Consider the following 15,560-nt stretch of genomic DNA (forward strand, 5'->3'; position numbering starts at 1 on the left):
GGCAAGTAATCAAGCGGTGTGGCAACTTTGTGCACCAGCAATCGAGCAATATACCCTCCGGTCAACTTGCAGACAAGATATAATAGCAAAATTGTAGCAGATTAAATTGCTTACCAGCAGTTTTACCAGAGAAGTACACATTCGTGTCGAAAACACGGAAAACACGGATAAGTTTCATTGTCGACCACGGCACGCGAAGTTGTCGTAAGTGTGTGAAGCTGAGGTCCCTGCGAAGGTGTTAAGTTCGTAGTGACGCATATGCTAGTGCAAACATATGCTAGTGTAAGGCCGTTGCATCTTACTTCTATGTGTGAGATAACTTAAGTCAATGAGGTGAGTAAATATTGGCGTATTTTGCTGCTAATGCTATAGTTAAATTTGTGCAAGTATCCATTATCCAAGCTGCGCAAATTTCATTGAATTCCATGTCGTACGTTCCATATAAGGTCTAGAATTTGATTAAATACTAATCGCGAGGGTCTCTTTTCAAAGGGGAGATGGTGATGCAGCCAAATACCAACGGTATATACCTGAATTTGCTGTTGTACTTACTGAATTGCTTCTTTGTACTCAGTGGCAATCCATTCACAATTTATGATTCACCGTCTCCGATTAATTGCTAGCTTGTTAAGGCTGTGACTTTCCGATATTGGCTATTTACCTCATTAGGTATCAATTAGTTATTATTGGCTGTGCCAATTATTGTTTCTCATCGTTAAGATACTGAGTGTAAGAACGATGCTGATTCACGATAATTTTTTAGTCGAAAGTAGCTGACATGAATGAAATTTATATATTTTAGTGTCAGTTCATTTCAGTATTCAGTACTACCTTGGTCCATTCATTTTGGTCAATAATTTGATAGCATTTTGGTTTTATTTCTCGCAATGTAATGTTTTCTCATTTAAAATATAATGCCCCACTGTTTGATTTCAACTATTCCAGACTTTATCGTGAGAATAAAGTGATGCGCTCTGGAGCATTGAAAGATTTCTCTACCATGCACTAGCTTGTGGTAAAACATCCTTTTTCATTTAAAACTAAAATACCGCACCGTTATGATGTTATGCCATAGTGTGTCAGCTTTCAGTAAATTGTACCCGTTTCTCATGCTTGATTGATATATTCGTTAGCTTTCTCGATTAATTTCTGTGCGTTCTTGCAGTATTTTGCCACTTGTTGGTATCAAAGGGTAGGGTAACGTTTGTTTTTGTATTCTTCACTTCACTGTTCCACATAGGATTCCTTCACAAAGAAGGTGCGTCTAAACGATATTGCAAGTGTTGAAGTGGCAAATAGATATCGATTAGAAGAACGTGCATTGATTTCAGATTTTTGTATGGCTGTTTAACTTTGAGAAAATTGTAACATTTTGTGATTCTTTCAAGTTCCATTGCCGCAAAAATGTTAGTCCTTGATATAAAAACTGATGGCTGCAGATAGCAACTATTTGAAAATCGAAGAATCTGGATCAGCTAAATAATTTTCACATTAACCAGGAGTTGATTGAGATGAATGAAGAGTGCAATCGAAGTGAACGCTACCCTTAATAAAGCTTGCCGAATGCTTGCATGTTGAATGCGTTTTAGCGCTTATGTATCTACGCCAATTTCTTGTTATAGGTATGAAGGTCGGTTTTAAAACTTACCAATGCGCACACAAAATATTGCCGCAATTCTGCTCAAACTTTTATTTCTATACTTCTATTCATTATCGATTACAGGCTGCATGCTTCGAGTAGTTTGCCGCCCCCCTTTAACCCAAAAAGTTAACCAAAAATTCAACTAAGGTCAAATTTCAAATTGGGGGCCCAATAACGCCGGGGAAAAAAAAAAAAAAAAAACTGCCGATCGCGAGTATAGTCTGCACCCTCGGATATTAGATAACCTCTACATGGTGCGCGAGACCTCATAGGTCACCATATATTATACGGCCCAATTCATAGTATTGTTTTGGAGTTTATTTTATAGTCTTTTGGAATGTCTGTTGAAATAAAATAATGCATTATATATGTCTGGCTTTTCGTAACTTGTTTTCGAATGAACTTAATAATTTCTTAGTTTTGGTTGAATGAGACGTGGATATCGTGAGTAAGTTAGGTTCGCCTAAATATTCTGCATCTGTAAAGCCGCAGTCGGATGAATGATATATAGAACTTCTGAATCTCAATATCAGTTCACATTTGTTCCTGAGCGCCCCACCGCTGAGCTCGCGGTATCTGACTGCAGGCTTCCGTTTGACATGTAAGGATAAACAAGTGTTTTAAATATGTAAATATTCAAAGTCCCACGTTCGTACTATCTGCAAAACAGTTGCATTCATGTATCAGAAAGCCACCCGGGCTAGGGAAACATTGGCTGAATCTTCCATAACTGCATGAATATCCAGATTAGGTTGGTCACTAAAATAGATATTGCGAGCATATAAATATAATGAGACTCTCCTACACGGAGGCTGTTCACTCATCACAAGGACAAGCGTATCATGAGAAAACCTGAGAATAATTCTTCGGTATCAACTTATATTTTATATTCGTTTGCAATCTAATTTAATTTATATATTAATGTTAAATTTTAAGCTTTAAAAACGGTAGATTTTTGCGTGTTGAATTATATTCATGTTACAGTGAAGAATACGTCGCAAAATGTACAGTTGCAAGGTGATTTTGACAGGCTGGTTGACTGGGCTGATAAGTGGCAGCTGCGTTTTAACGCTGGCAAATGTAAAGTTAACCATCTTGGCAAGAATAATGAACAGCAAGATTACAGTATGAGAAGACACAGTTGCAACGACAGAGTGATGATGTCGAAGTCGACAACGGAAAAGGATTTAGGAGGTAACATCGACAATGAGTTGAAATTTTCTAAGCATATTGAAGGTCAAGTTAATAAAGCCAATAAACGACTTGGACTGATCAGACGCTCTTTCGAGTTCCTAGATGCAGAAGCGATGAAGCAGTTGTTTGTTGGCTGTTGCAGTCGTGCGCCCGAACCTAGAGTTTGGAAACGTCGTATGGTCACCGAAATTTGAAAAAGACTAAAATTTAATAGAAAGTGTTCAAAGACGCGCAACAAGGATAATTCCGGGCTTGAAAGGCAAGTCCTATGAGGAAAGATTAAAGATTATAGTATTTCTTTTGTCATCGTTCATGAGGCCAAATATCGATGTTAGGCTTTGATTGACTTTTCTGCTATGATCAAACACATTCAGTGCACATTTAAAGCAATGATCTTGACGCATCACTACATGATAATGATAATATGACATGATAATAATGTCAACGATCCATGCTCTTGTAGTACCTGTGCTGAGGCTCCCCATATACTACAATTTGTTCTATCCTATCATGTTGGACAGATAATTAAGTTAGCCTCTCGCCAAGTGTACGAATGGCAGGCATCGCAATTAATGATTCAACAAGTAATTGAAACCCTCATTTTGACCCGTCTTTTAGTTATGACGATGTTGCCCTAAAATTCCATTTTAAATGCCTACAAATCTGAATCATTTCTCGAATTATTCTGTATTGATATTAAATAACAAAAATCGATTTGATTTTGTTTGATTATTATTGCTTCATTGAGTGTTGGTAGATTTCCAAGTTTGCAATATTCATTTGTCAGCTACTCAAATTTATGTGCATTTATTATTGTCAGGGGAATTAGTCACTGATAGGATGAAGTAGAAGTCTCATGGTTGCAATGCACCGTGCACGCTGTCTATATTTTGGTTCACATGCATGTCACTTCAAGGGTACGACGGCTCCCTGCTTTAACGTGACGCTCTTGGGAACAATTTTTGGTGGTGTTTGTGTGTTGTACACAAATGATGGGTATACATGCGTCAACGTGGGGTGCATGCGTACTTTTCAGAAGGACCCGTCTATTATAAACTGGTTTCATGAGCGTTTCAGCACTAAATTATTTTGTTTGGTCTCCAGCATGGTAGACTGTTTGCTGCAAAACTTTGGGCTCATCTCAGGCGGTAGTAGAAGAATTCGATTCATCGTAGACGACAGGTAATTAACGTGCAATGTTATTGATCTGTTCTCTACGTCAGTCTTATACAGTCTCTATTCCTTGTCCAGTATTAAACGGAAAATACAGAGAACAAAGTTCATTTTAGAGTCTCGGTTATCGACACCACGTCGATAACAAAGTTTTCCGAGAAATAATACCATTACTTACCCATCACGCTTGAATGTAAGACGGCAGGGCATTTCGATGGATGGCGAATTCTTTGTAAATCGTATTTATGATTCCAATGAATTTATTTAACCTGATCCTAAGTTTACAGCAAAAGCAACTCAACTCAGAGCTTTTTTTTTCTACTTGAAAACGTTTTTTTTTTTAAATTACGTATCTTTAAATTGTGGCATCATCTGAATTTTTCAACAAGTTTTCGTATGCATAAATTTCTCTTGCTTTAAGCTGTTCATTATGGCAGGAATGGTGCGTGCCGTAACATGATGTATGGCAGGAATGGTGCGTGCCGTAACATGATGTGTTGATGTCAGTAAGCCTGGAGGCGGCGCTGACGGGGGAGGGCGCCAAGACCTCACATCACTGCAACTCCAGGGGAGTTGCAGTGATGACGTGGCGTGTGTTGCCTTGTGAACTAGTATACGTACACTTTGAGCCGCTGCTTGTATTAATATGATTCGACCTTTTGTAATTGTATTACTCTGTATGATCAGCCGATGCGTTAGTTTTGTACCTCAGCTCCTCGGACTTGTCTCAGCAGGGGTGTGGAGGGTCGCTCCTCCGAAATGATTCCGCCGACTGATTAAACCATCGAGCTTAGTTTCAGCCGACTGCAACTTGGCCCGAATTGTCTTCAAATTTGACATATTCACTCCTGTCTCCAGTGCATTGCATTTATCTTCTTCTCATTTCCCCAATGTACCGTCATTCTGTACCTGATCTTATCATGTGATGCTGAACATTTTTTTTATTGAATCGTTTAAACTGCGTTTTCTTCTATTTTCTCTGAGCTAAAACCTTGTAGTGACAGGAATGCACAACTCGCACTATCATTTCTTGTGAACGTCATAATCATTTTTTATTAAACCTACAAGCTCGTTGAACACCATTTTTGTAGTTTTCATTTAACCTCATTAGCTAAAATTCAACTATTTACTTCAATGTTAACTATTATTCAAATGTAAAATAATAAATATCAAAAATATCAATTTTCAAGCATGTACAACATTCGCCTAATTTCTGAATTATAAAAATTTAGCAAACGTCAGAAAAACTTTTACGCTCTATAATGGTAATTAAAAATTTATGAGTGTGCCATCGGGCAACATTATATAGTCAGTCATGCCTTAGCTTCGTTTTTTTGGTCAACATCGACGCGTGAATAACTGCTAGGGGTAAACCGCCAAGTTTTTCTCTAAAATGCAATTCTTTTAATGTAATTCAATATTTCATATTGGAACTGTAAAACTTTATGACCACTTGCTATCAATATTCCTTCAATATTGTTTTGTGATATTTTGTCATGTCATTGCCATGCTGTCATATCTTTATTCTAACGACCAGCACCTATACATAGGTGTAGGTCAGCGGCATCATTATTTTACCCTGCAATAAACATATTGAATCTTCATATTATTTACTCCAATCTAAATAATATATACTTACGCTAATTAATTAGAAGAGGAAGCACCTTTTGTAACTTTTAAATCCAATTACAACATCATTAGCAACCTTCTTTCTTCAAACCTTTTACATTGACGTTCTAGAGTATTTCGCGTTGTTTATTCATAAATAATGGATAAAATAAAGGTACGTATGAAAACCATTTAGATTAGGTCTTCCAAGCCGTTTTAAAACCTAAGAGTACCTTTTTAAAGAGTACCTAAGAGTACCGTTTTAAAACCTAAGAGTACGTAGAGACCCGACACCCCCGCCCCTATAGCAGTTCAGACATCGGAAGCTGGAGGTCTGCTAAGGTTTAGACTTCATAGTGCCAAAAAGCTCGGCTTAGAGTGCTTAGGCTTAGAGTGGCATAAGATCGAGTGATACATTTCAACTTCTAATAAATTTAGATGAAATCATTTCTTAATTAATTCTTCGTAACTTGATAATGGCAGGCTTTTACAATTGACATTTTCACCTGTTACGTAATAGCCTTCAGGTACAGTGGGGGGAAATAAATATTCGTACACTTGAAAAATCGTATTTTAATGTATGTAAGTACACAAACTGAACAGGAGAAGTGATTTATATTAATGATGGTATTTTTGAATACTATGCGTCTCTATACATAATTTAAATCACTTTTCCTGTTAAGTTTGTGTACTTACATACATTAAAATACGATTTTTCAAGTGTACGAATATTTATTTCCCCCCACTGTATATCGGTTAGGAAGCTTCTAGAACTACGCAAATAGTTCGTGTGGATTAAATGAAGGATCTTGTGTTTTAAAGGCTGAGCTCTTAGAATTGGTTAGGTTAGGTTAGGATCTGAAAGTTTTACGAGAGATGAATATGAAACTTGTGCCAGCTGCACAACTGGCAACCCAGCAACAACTTCGGAGTTGCACGCACGCTCATTAATCAGGCTTAAGAATAGGAAGGGCTTTTCTCAATATTCATAACGCTCTGATTTATTAGTCTATTCATAGACTTATTTATTAGTCTGTCTCGAACTCTTGTGATGTTCGATGTTGACTCCTGCGTCCCAGGCATTAAAAAATCACAATTTCTTAAAAGATGCAAATAGAATAGAAATCACAATTTCTTCAATGCAAATAGAAGTCTAGTGGCAGTTCGTTGAAGGCGCTGCAGTACTTATAAAAGGCAGCATGGTTCTGTTCAGTCTTTTAGTCGAAGCTTTTTTGACATTCGACCACGGTTTTTGCTTCTAAATTTGAGACGTCGCTGAGTTACCTGGCTGAGTATACTTACATATCATGTTCACTTGAGGCATAAATCGAGATATTTAGTCTATTATTTCGCATGACAATCGCATTTGGAAGATTAATTCACAGCTGGCTAACTTGTGGAAAATATGCAGCTCTTAATGCATTTGGTAACGCTGCTATCTAGCGTCGTGTGCAGCGAGATATCCAGCACTTTGTTCATAAATGTGCCAGTGAATATCACAACTGTCCTCAACTTCCCGCATTCCCTTGTGTCCACATCGAAGGAACATCGAAGGAATGTTCGTGCGCTGCCCTAGCGGTCAGCTATAGCTCCTTGCTCTACTGCTTCCTGGGCATCGAGTGCCTGTTGGTGACTGGGCAGCTGAACCACGTGCGCGGTCCGCAGACTAATTCCTGGCGATGCAAAACTCCTGCCGGTGAGAACAATAGAAGAACTAAAAACAATTTTAGAAAACTGTTTACAAAAATAATGCAAGTATTTTTTATGAGTCAAATTGCACTGTGATGTTTTTATCCGCATTATAGTGGAGAATAGCACCTTTCCTTGGGCCTAGCCAGTAAATTTAGATAATAATGTCTCATGTGTCCCTGCGAGACTAAGCTATTAGGGTGCAGAGCGCTATTCCCAGGACAGAGCGGAGTCTCTCTCCTACCTAATTTCTCTAGGAACGCTTATGCTTTCTTGCTGTTAGGTTCTACTAACTTCGTTTTGAATGACTGATTAGAATGTGACTGAACCTAAGACAACAATCATACATGCACTCTAATTCATGTAAGCGCTACCAATATAATTTTTCTTACCGTGCTTGAAGTTAAACCTTAACGATTTAGTTGTCATTATCATTTGAAAATATTTTTCACGAAAAAGTTTAAGAAGATCTAAAAACGAGAAAATAGTTAGAATTAATGCAGTATGTAGGCCATATATATAGTGCCTTAATTCTCATAAACGCTCCATATATAGTTTTTCCTACCTACTTTTAATGATTGGTGATGATTACAGGTCTACCACCACCACCTCAGTTACAAAAGGATGGAAATTAAATTTTAATCGAGCTGACAATTCAAAGATGAGGTTTACCTAACCAATCCCGCAGTTAGTTTCGCGTCAGGGAAAGAGAGTTGAGATGACACGCTTTTTGATTTTTATTTTTGACTCTAAAAATCTATAGGTATACTGAAAGCTCAGGGATGCACATTGTATAGTTTAGCTAGCAATAAAGTGAAGAAGACCACAATCCTCCATAAATGTCATTAAACTTGTTGCTAGCCTCCTACACCGACGGCTGCACCCTCGACAACGGCACCAGCATCGGCCTCTACGCCACGCACCAGAGGTTCTGTCCCGACGACCTGATCTGCTCGCCTACAGGTCTAATCCAGGGTGAGTTGTTCATCATAGCGTTAGAATAATATAACATACAGGAAGGGTGAGTTATTCATCATAGCGCTAGAATAATATAACATACAGGAAGGGTGAGTTGCTCATCATAGCGTTAGAATAATATAACGTACAGGAAGGGTGAGTTGCTCATCACAGCGCTAGAATATATAACATCCAGTGGAAGGTATAAGTCACAATAATCAGACGTAGGCGTGGGGACTGAGAATTGTCGTGGTTAGAAATTCAGACTGAGCTGACGATGAGTAGTCCGTGATTGCGGTTGACCTTACACTTATTTCATATTAAGTCTTAAATAATTTTTTAGTATATTCATGAGCAGAATTCTCTACATGGCATAGAGCTATCGATACATTGTTTACAAATATATTCGATATTGTAATCGACGACTGCTTTGTTTGTCATACTGTTTGTTAATGCACTAATTATCGTAAATTTTTTGCATTATTTCAAGTCAATTTAGAAAATACAAGGAAAGTGTAAGCCTTTGCCTGACCATCATTGGAGGTCATTTGAAATGCATTGCGTTTGTCCAGTGTCAATCAGGCGTCTTATTCTATTAATTATAATTGAGACGTAATATTTAATAAACTTGATAGAGATTGATGGAAAAGTAGCTACTAGACCTGAGTTAGCATGGACAACATCACGTGATAGATCACGCGATCAAGACCTCAGTAGTTGGCGGAAACCGTGAGTGTATAAAAGGGCTGGGAACCTTAGTAAGTCCCCCCAGCAACTAACAAGAACGTCGCAATGTAACTCGCGTTAGAGCTACTTCGACCTAACGGTCGACGTCCTAGCTTCACCTGTATCGTATCCCTCATATTGTATATAACCACCCCGTATCAAGAGAAGTTCTCTAGACAGATCGTGTCTTAATTATCCCTCGCGAACTCGGTTAACGAATCCCTGTCCTCAGGTTCAGGTGGAAATATAATAAGTCTATAAAGGCACACAAACGTGCCTCCGGAACACATTCCTTACTTGATTGCACTGTATCTTCTTTCTTAGCTAAACCGCTGTATTTTAGCTTAGAATATCCCTTAAATCATTTGCTTTAAAGATGAAATCTGCACTGGATTGTTCATTCTTAACAAGTTACGAGCCAACTGTAGTCGTTAAAAGGACATTCGTTTAATTTTCCTATCCTGTCAGGATAGCATAATTCGTTGCCGAGTTACCGGCGAATAAAATGTCAGCAGAAGGCAGAGTGAAATGAAACGTTGTGTTCAGTGATTTATTTAAACCGTGCAATAAATGACAAATGAGTAAATTTCGCTTTTGGTATTCTATAAATATAATTTAAATTGGGTTCACAAAGTATTTGCTAGAAGGGGCCAAAGAAGGGAAAAATATTAATTTTTTCTCCTAGTCCATTACCCGATGCATTCTAGAGAAGCAAAGTTGCCACTAGATTCAGAAACTAAATATTGTTATATAATAAATAAAAAATATTGTTAAAATATTATTATATATTTAAATATTTTGGGAGCATCTTACTCAATCGCTACAATTCTACATTAATATTGATATTAACATGTAAAGAAAATGGCGCAAAATTCACTTCCTGTGAAATAAATGCATACACGCATGCTAGGACTGTAAACAATGGTGGCTGAACTAATCTTGAATTTATTGTATAGGCAAACTCATAAATGAGCTACTTGGAGACCAGCACTTTAAATGCCAAAGGTCAGAATTACTTTTCGACTCGATGCAAATGTCATGTTGATCTGCTCTTTTCCTGTCGTTAAATTATACTTTAGAAAACCTGAGCTGTTCTCACTCGTCAGGCGTGACGAAAAGTTCCAAAGAAGCTTCACCATATTCAGCCGCTGGTTCAATCCGCTTCCTTTCTCCGCTCAACAAATGTGACCAACTTCTGCCGGAATTAAGCTTTGATTTACGAATTTGCTTAGCTAATCAAGTCGGAGATCTACTGTTTGCACTCTCTGAAATTATTTGCTATTTGTCCATCATGAGCAAATTTGTCCGTCCTTGAAAGGTTTGCGATCAAACACGTTTAAATTGAGCGCTTCGAGGGCTTCGATCACGTTTGAAAAATTCTGTGGTAAATAGCCACTCGAGTGAGAGCAAACTGAACTGTTCGACTCTGTAAGCTTTGTTTTATTTAATTACTTAAATTTAATTATTGTTCACGCCTATTCTGCAGCCTTAACAACAAAAGTTTATCTTATCGTGTAGCATAAATGATTTAAATTCCAGAAACCACAATGAAATGAATGCGTTGAAGGCACTTAGAATTCAACAAGTTTTAGCATTTAGGAAAAGCGCTGTTGAACAGACAGAGAACCTCTCCCTTTGAATAAGATGAATGCCCTGATGGCCATTAGAATTCAATAAGTTCTAGCACTTAGGAAAAGTGCTGTTGAAAAGGCAGAGAACCTCTCCCTTTGAATAAGATGAATTCGCTTAGCATTTAGGAAAAGTGCGTTTGTAGATGCAGAGGACCTCTCCCTCGGAATCACAGGGAAAGTCACGCAGCAAAAAATCGTCGGCGCCGTTTGCTCGGACGCAGGCGTTTGACGCAGAGTTGCTGGGAGCGTTGTTTGCCCACTCAGGCTTCGTGATTTTTCGGTTGTTGTAGCTCAGATCCCACTCGAACCCATCCCTAGAATCCCGCACCACGCGCATCCAGAAACTGTGACTTCCTATAATGGATTCACACCAGACGGAGAGAGAAGGGTTCACAGCAATTAATGTCGAAATAAGATTAGTATAATTACTCAATCAGGATACAGGCAAATTGGAAATTCATACATCACTTCGGCGAAAAAATTAAATGCATTCGTTGAACACCGTACGATAACGATGTGTGCATATTAGCGAATGCGTGAAATATTGAATCAACTATTTGAAACAAACTTAATAGAACCGCGTACATTAGTGCACTTCCACGTCAAATATCTATTTTGTTCTTATGGCGATCAGTTAGGGAGACACCTGCGAGATAATATCAATTTTGAATCTAATTGTCGGATTTCAACTGAGGATAAGAGGAGGATTCTAATTTATTTTTTTTTGTGCTATGACTAACTTCTCAATATTAGTTTTCACCTGAATACTGGTCCTTGAGTTGTGATTGGAGTGTTTTGAAAGCCGCTGGAGTTTTCGCAGAGAAGATTTCCGCGCCTCGCGACCAGCAAAACTTCCGCGCATTGCGGTAGTTGACAGAAGGCGTCAGCTGAGTTAGAGCGCAGCCAAGGCCGTCCAGATATGAGGAGCTTGGGCAGCATCGCATCGGTGAAGAGATTTCTGACGTCGGGATGTCTATACAGCCGAAATGAGAAAAATATAACTCAGTACTCACAGCAGTGAGTGACAGAGAGCGCATTTTCTCGTCGACGAAAACTTGAAGTCACGGACGGACGGACGGACGGACAGACAGACGGACATGGCGAGCACAATAGTACATTTTCTCCATAAATGAGGAAATGCGCTATAAACAGTTTAAACCTAAAAAACAGTTTAAACCTAAAATAGAACGGAAAAAATTAATATATGACTGCAAATCTTGTAAACGTTTGACTGGGTTTTTCTGTGTGTGTATTTGAAGCCTGTATACGAAATAAGTAGGTGCGTATATTGCTTACATAAATAATAGTCTAGTAGGGTGGCGGGATTCAGGATGACGGGAGACTGCATATGGTTTGCGGGATTTGGTATTACAGGATCGCAAAATTGGGAGGTCTAAAATTATCCGTCCTTGGCAATGCAGTGCCGGGAAAATCTCGAAAATAGTTGGGAAATATTACTGCAATGTTCACACAAATCTTAGAAACCTTAGTTCGGACAGTGTTCGGTATTGCAGCAAGTTCGGACAGAGTTCGGTATTGGAGCAAGTTTGGTATTGGAGCAAGCTCGGTATTGGAGCAAGTTCGGTATTGGAGCAAGCTCGGTATTGGCGCAAGTTCGGTATCGGAGCAAGCTCGGTATCGGAGCAAGCTCGGTATTGGAGCAAGTTTGGTATTGGAGCAAGTTTGTTATTGGAGCAAGCTCGGTATCGGAGCAAGCTCGGTATTGGAACAAGCTCGGTATTGGCGCAAAATCCGACAGAGTTCGGACAAAATAAAGATGGATTCCGAATAATCTCGGACAAATTTCGAACAAGTCTTGGGCAAGCTATGTTCAAACTTTCGATAAATGTGCAATAAATATTTGCAAAATTTAATTAAACAATGTTTCAAAAATGAAGGGAATCAGGATTACCGGACTTCTAAAATTGCATGGATTGTAATTATCGATCCAGGTCAACGCTGCGATTAACCTGCTAATTATTAATTAACCTGTTAATTATTAAATGTGCCGACACATCCCACTGAAGGCACCCACCAACTAATCCTCCAATGGAGCACAGTTTGGTCTCAGGATTATCGTCGGTGACGTCAAACAGTTCAACCGTGGTCCCGTCTTGTAGTGCGCATGAACGATCCTCTGAAAGTAATACGAGTACATGATAAGTAGATCAAGAACCTGCATATTGGCATATTGCATATAATAATAATATAAGTAAGAACCTGCATATTGGCAAATAAATTACGGACCAGGCAATAAGTCTAGCAGCTATCTCATTCAATCGTCAGTTATGGAAAGATCGGGTTCCAAAGGCCGGATCCCTTGTGAATCAAGTCACGTAAAGTTCAAGAATCAGCAACAGTCCATGGGCCTATTTCTTCAGTGCCGACACATTTATTCTATGAGCCCACCTCTGAAGTACTTGCATCTCCATTCCTCTGATCCGTCGCCGGGGAGCACTTGTTCAAGCGAGTCCAGCAGCACCAAGCACCGGGGCCCCTGGTAGCAGTAAAGCAACGTCGTGTTTCCGGCTAGCGCGGCTCCAGCACACTCTACTTCTCTCATCACAGAGATGTCCAGGTGCGACAAGGACAAGATTGAGCTCACGTTTACGTCTATTGGAGTCCACACGTTGTGCACTTTGGCGCCTTGGCTCCCCTCCAAAATATTATTCAAAAAGAACAAAGTTACTAGAAGCATCTTGCGTGAACTCCAGGAGATTAACTGTTAATGAAGATGAATTGACTATTAACGCCTTCGTTGCAGGCCCTTGTTTTCATACCAGTAGGCGCTGACAATTCCTGAGCAAATAGCCTGCAATTTAATATATGTATTTATCAACTTTGATACCGATTGCCTGATGAAAATACATTCGGAATGCTGATTTACATGAGACTATGAGTACTTGAAATGCGAATTTATTTTTATCGGAACATTTTAAAATTTGTAATCGTGATCATAAATGCCAAGTTTCAGTCTGGAATTGATCTTATTAGGTTTACCAGTTGCTAGTCGGAAATTGTAATTAGTTATGAACTGCTGAAAAAGCAAGGACCTAAAATCACGTAAAATTAGTTATATATTGCAGTTGTTGGAGCTCTTCTGCGGCTGTTAGGATAAAACTCCACGCAACTTGCTGCCAGCATTTCAATTACTCGCAGGGGCCACATCAATATCTCTTGACCAGCCACAATCTGAATTGATGAACAAGGATTTTTGTAAATTAATTATTAAATATATAATTATGCCATTTTTATAAATACTATAATTATTTTATATGATTTACAGCATGTGTTGGTACAAGCAGCGTAATTACGAGTAGTTCGCTACAGTTGTTCTGCTATGCGAACTGCAATTTAGTAGTATGCATCATTAAAAATATTTTCGAGAAATTTAGAAGCAAAAAAAATACCACGAAATTCACCATATCTTTGTAAGAGAAAACATTTCGGAGTCCAGCTCCATCGTCAGTTAATTCATAACACAAATTTCAGTTTATATCAGAAGTTCGGTCCTAGAAACACAAATACAATCAATTAGTAAAGTAAAATCCACAGTCATGTATTAAAACGTTTCAATACATGACTGTGGATTTTACTTTACCAATTGATTGTATTTATGTTTCTAGGACTGAACTTCTTCTGAACTGAATTTCGTGTGTTGAACTGACGATGGAGCTGGTCTCCGAAACGTTTTCTCTTATAAAGATATGGTGAATTTTTGTGGTATTGTCTATGCTTTTAAATTCCTGGTTAACTTGAGATTTAAGCAAACAAGTGATTTTAATAAATATTTTCGAGTGACAGATACCGATGCAACTGCAAATTGATTTGTATTAAAGTAGAAGTCACCTAAATTCTTACTTTATAATTGATTTAATACAATAAATGTTTATAGTTTTACCAGATTTTACTCAGATAGATATTAGCAGACATTTTATTATTTGAATATTACAGATCAAAATAAACAACAATATCATATTTATCATTCAAGTTTTTAAGGATTGACACATTCGACGTTCACCAACCCGCACCTCGCTGCTCGTAAGACTCGAGTGTCAGTGAGAGCGGACAATGAGATCAGTTTTAAGACGAGACAATCCACGGTCAATTACAAGCAGGGGTGAATTGCCTCGAATTCCTCGAAGGCCGCCGCTCAATAATGCATTACGAGCTAAAAGCATACGAGACAGAAGGCCATCGATCTTTAGATTTGCTCAATCTAAATGTTTGGTGCCTTAACTTCTTACGAATTGATGGGCCGTCGTTGGGTCTAATAGCAGGGTAGGGAAATAATGGTTTCATTAAGCTTTATTCTGTTGACTCTAATTTCGAATATCGTACCTCTTCCTACCTTTTCGTACCTGTGTATTATCATGAATTAGTTATCTTTCATGCCATTATCATGCCACTAATATTAATTTCATCATTATCGCACCCGTGCATACCATTGTCATCATTCATACCATTATCATATTCAGTATCATCATAATGTTGCATGCCTGTATATGACATCATCTTACATGTCATCATTATTGCACATGCCATAACCACAATTAACGCGATCTTAACATTCAATGCCATCATTATATTGCGCACAAACATCATTACGCACGACATCATCATCTTGCGTACCATCGTTACCATGAATGCCAACGTCATCAGTCATACCACATTCTTATCGGATGCCATCGCCATTTTTCATGCCGCAATCATCATGCATTACTTCATCATCTCGCTCAATGCAGTAAATAGAGCCATAAATAAAGCAAGGACCAGCCTCGTGCTTCCACCGTTAAGTGAGACAGCAGCCCCGCTCTGCTGTATACCTACTGTACCAAGAAACGCAGCCAAACACTTGCCTCATTCATCACTGAGATTGAAGATCCACAAAGCCGGTAATAAGCCAAGGTTTAAACGATGCTTCACTTCATACGAGCTTA

This window comes from Hyalella azteca, unplaced genomic scaffold, assembly GCF_000764305.2.
Source record: "Hyalella azteca isolate HAZT.00-mixed unplaced genomic scaffold, Hazt_2.0.2 contig5402, whole genome shotgun sequence".
Lineage (NCBI taxonomy): Eukaryota > Metazoa > Arthropoda > Malacostraca > Amphipoda > Hyalellidae > Hyalella > Hyalella azteca.